This window comes from Leguminivora glycinivorella, chromosome 17 (assembly GCF_023078275.1).
Source record: "Leguminivora glycinivorella isolate SPB_JAAS2020 chromosome 17, LegGlyc_1.1, whole genome shotgun sequence".
Taxonomy (NCBI): domain Eukaryota; kingdom Metazoa; phylum Arthropoda; class Insecta; order Lepidoptera; family Tortricidae; genus Leguminivora; species Leguminivora glycinivorella.
In genome coordinates this window covers 21,833,130-21,837,924 of record NC_062987.1, presented here as the reverse complement: position 1 = coordinate 21,837,924, position 4,795 = coordinate 21,833,130, and the positions used below count along the sequence as shown (strand labels likewise).

Below are 4,795 nucleotides of genomic sequence, written 5' to 3'. Positions count from 1 at the left end.
TCTCCGAAGTACAAATTATATTCGAGTTCTGAACTTTTATATAAATAAATTTCCAAATTGAAAGAAATCGCGAACATGGGCATGAGTCTTTCGAGGTAAAAGAGAGATATATATATATTTAGACGGTCGAGCTAATCTTGTTACTGAAAAAGGTGGGTGGCAACTGGAAAAATTTGACAAATCTAGCGGCGAAGGTTTATCGCCCTATGTAAAATTTGAATTTCGCGCCTTTTTTAGTTTCAAGATTTGCTTGACTCTGTATAGAATGTTTATAAATGTTGCCTATCACTTGTAATCAAAAATTTCCAAAAACGGCGCTTTTTCATTGTGGTGCAAAAAAAAGGTGTGACACTCAAGATTGGTAACAATTAACCAAAAAACCCGGCAAGATTTACAGGAAATGGTGCAAAATCTAGCTGGGTCTTCGCAGCGGATCGGTCTTAGGATAGAACTTAGATCAAAACCAAGGTTATGTTTAACGAGTACGCTTTGATCCGGGACCGATCATGCAGTTGATGGAATCTCGCTCGAGGTTGTTCTAGAGTAACTGTCTACCTAGGGCAAACTCTCCAACTATGAAGTAAAGAACAGCTTCGAGAGAGAAGCCAACAAGAAGAATTCGGCTGGGCTGGGCAGCATTCCATAAGCTTCGCGGAAGTCTTCTCGTCACCCCACATCCCACAATGTCTCAAGTCGAAGAGGTCTTCACGACCAGTGTATCCTACCTGTAATGACCTACGGTGTTGCGAGACGTGGGCACTCCCCACGGCTGAGATTGGTCCACCAATTCCAAAGTCGCGCAACGAGCTATGGAGAGGGGCTATGCTCGGGATATCTCTAGAGGGATCACATCGAGAAATGATGTGATCCGTCACAAGACCAAAGTTACCGACATAGCTCACCGGATTATGCAAATTGAAGTGGCGAGTGGGCTGGTCACGTTAGTCGCAAGGACAGACGGTCGGTGAGGAGCCGAAGGTTCTTGAGTGGAGACCGCGACTCAGATAAACGTGGTGCAGAACGCCCTGTGACAAGATGGAGTGACGACATCCGCAAGTTGGCTGGTGTTGGCTGGATGAGATTAGCTGAAGATCGGGAGCAGTGGCGAAATTGCATTAGGAGAGGCCTATGTCCAGCAGTGGACGAGGATAGGCTGATAATGATGATGAATGATGAACCAAAAAAGCTAAACGGTCCGACATAGATTATTTCATTGTTATTCAGATTCTCAAATTTCGTTTCGATTGATTAAGTTTTGAAGGAGGAAAGAGTCGAGAGCGGAACCTCGATTTTAAAGATTTTTTGAAATATCTTTTGACTGAGGTCTTAATGGACAATTTTCTCTCGATAAATCTAGAATTAATAACACTTGTATATTTAACTAAAATTCCCAAGTTGAAAGGGGGCTCCTTTCCATTTTAGCATTTTCGCTACCGTATCCTCTTAATAATCCATTATTTGTTAATTAAAGTCCAAATTGTCTGTGACGGATACGGGACAAGGCAATCGAGGGGTTATGAGTTTTTTCCACCAGAGATGAGTCGTGTAGGATATGCTTGATATCCACCGGTGACCAGATAGCTTGGCAGCTTTCTCTCGCAACGCATTAGCATTGCTATTCAGCGAGGGAATGCTGCCAGCATCTTTGGCACCATGCCGCAGGACTCGCGGGAGCCCTATTTAGACGTATTTTAGTTTAGTTTAGTTTTAATTTAATTTTTAAGTTGTTTTTATTATTTATTTGTTATTTAAGTTTTATGTCCAATAAATATTTCTGATATCCACCGACCCAAATTAAATTTAATGATCTGCCTCTCTCCTTCGAATAAGTGATTTTCGTCAATTTAATCATCATTTTTGATGTCACTTTGACTAACCATTATTTTTCAGAATGTATTCAAAAATGTTTACCTACAAAGAAAACAGGTGATTTAAAAATGACAAGGGAATATTTTATTTATACGGCGTTAGGAAATACAAGTTTTATACACGTTTAGAATAATTTATTAACTATTATTGTATATCGTCGCTGCGCGTGCAAAATTCGCTATGTGATTTTTAACGATTTTCGTTTTCAATGCCATTTAAACCTTATTTCTAAATACATATGCTCCAAAAACAGCGTCGAGCTCATTTCAGTATTACAGGTTTTATCAAAAGTAGGTATGTGATGCCCATACATTGAATGTTCTTCTTATAATCGCTAACTGCAATAAATCACATAACTACATTATCTTCTTATAACAGCAGTTTTGAAATTGCGCCTGCTATGTGAATTATGACACATAGCTATATTTTGGAAATATTGTATAAAAAGATGTGTTAGATGTTTGTGCCCGATTTTTACAATCTCATACATAGCGATAATTTTGTACTATTTGTAGAAATCGTGAATGTTTCAGGGGCCCGTTTCTCGAAAGGTACAAGCCTTGTATTACTAGTGCGCGAACTGTCAAATCGTATGGGTTGTCATGGAAACACACTTGTAATACAAGGTTTGTAATTTTCGAGAAACGGGCCCCAGATCGTGTGTTTTGCGTCACATAGCAGGCTTTTCTTATAAAAATCTAGCCTACTCTCTTAAAACTTGTTTAAATGGTGTATGGTAGGTGGGTTTGTCGTCAAGTATAACCTCTATAAATGAGACAGAGAGTGTAGTTTCCCTTTTTATTGAGACTATGAAAGTACTCACTCTGACCGAATAGTTATTTTTTAATATTTGTTAAAAATAAATCATTTCAAAATCTTTTTCGAATCAAAAGGGAAAAATGGAACCCTTATACAATTATGTACTTTCTTGTCAATCCGTTTATCTATTTGTCAATATTCTTTATTTCGGAAAAACCCTATACTCAAGTGTACTGTCACAGTATAATAAAGAGTACTATCGTACAGTATGGCCACTCCGCTCCCCGCTGAAAGTGCCTCCCACCCCCTCTCAGTTACCTCACAGTTACCGCCTGTCAAAAACACGAACAGTCGACCTGTCACATGTCACTCATACAAGCATGGTACGCGTTCACCTACACTAGCTTAGACTGTGTGCTAGGAACGCGCCTCTTTCATATATGTGATCGCCAGTGTCCGAGGTGTAGTGCTGTACCGTTCCTTGAAGCTGTATAAAAACCTTATTTCTAAGTAAATGCAACATAGGTTAATTGAGTTGAAAAAAAATCTATACTCTCAAGGAAGTCAAAATTAATAGGGTACTTCCGGTTGACTTAAACTATGAAATTTGGAAAATAAATCATATTACACCATACATCAGTACATGATTATTAATATAGTTGTGAGAAAAAAAAATAGTAAAATGTACACGTAACTTTCGGTGTTCGAGCCAGACTAGCATTATCCGGTTTTTTCAAGTTAAACATGGATAGTGAAAACTTATTCAATACATAAATGTTTACATAATACCACATTGAGCAACTTTGTAACTGAAATAACTTCCATTCATAAAAATTAATGGAATAAATATATTATTATAGTTGTAATATATTGGTAGTAATATATTAATTTAATCGAGTTTTAACGTGCCTCTATATCTTGCTTTTGTAGACTATAGCAAAGCCTTTGACAGCATCAAACACTCCGCTATAATTTCCGCCATGCACAACCAAGGTATAGATCCAAGGTACGTTGAACTTGTTGGAACGATTTATAATAATAGCACGGCAGCCATTAAATTGCACGCACCTGGTCCTATTTTTAAAATAGAGAAAGGCGTTAAACAAGGTGACCCGCTGTCTCCTAAACTGTTCACCAGTTGCTTGGAGGAGATTTTTAAAAAGCTGGCGGTCTCTTGGGAGGTTCGGGCATTGTTGTCGGTAATAAACGGTTAACTAACCTGCGTTTGGCCGATGACATTGTCCTCTTTTCCCATACAGCATCTCAATTGCAACACATGCTCCAAGATCTCAGCACAGCGAGCCTTGAAGTTGGACTCACAATAGAACAGAGCAAAAACTAAGTTAATGACCAATCGAGCAAAACTTGGGGTCACGGTAGATGGGCAGGATATACAGTATGTTGATGAGTACATTTACTTGGGCCAGATAGCTTCCTTCGAAAACAGGCAAATCATAGAAGTCAATAGACGTATTGATAACGCCTGGAAGAGCTTCTGGTCCATGAGAGGCGCTAATGAAGGGTAACCTTCCTCTGTGTCTCAAGCGCAAACTCATCGACATATTGTATCCTGCCTATCCTAACCTATGGCGCTCAAACGTGGCTCACTAACAGAAGCTCTAAAGTCCAAACTCGAAGTTTTGCCAGCGAGCGATGGTGACCTGTGATATACAGGTGTTCGCAGAACTGATCAAATCAGAAACACGGAACTGCGATCCAGAACTCGAGTTGCAGATGTAGGTGTCAGAGACCGCTACGCTTAAGTGGAACTGGGCTGGACATGTCTGCCGCATGCACCCTGAACGGTGGGCCAAAATGGTTACCGAGTGGGACCCACGGAACACCGTGGAGGGTGCAGGCCGGGGTTCAGGCAGACCGAAAAAGAGATGGCGGGACGACTTGAACGCATTTTATCCAAGCTGGCAAAATTACGCACATGACAGGGTTGAGTGGAAGAAGCGAGGGGAGGCCTTTGCCCAGCAGTGGGACACTACAGTAGGCTAATAAAAAAAAAAAAACGAGTTTTTTATTATGGTATTGTGTATTAAGCTTATAGTTCTACCTAATTCGTATTTTTTCTGAAATAATTAATTCGAAAATTAATTGATAAATTACAAATAAACAACAACATAGTTAATTCAAATCATATGATTAAATAACTATGTGA

At 39.4% G+C, this 4,795-nt stretch overlaps 1 pseudogene; it reads right to left on the bottom strand.

The window, feature by feature from the left end:
• LOC125235152 overlaps positions 1-3,867 on the bottom strand; it is a 23,314-nt pseudogene extending 19,447 nt beyond the window's left edge.
• Positions 3,868-4,795: the final 928 nt, after the last annotated feature.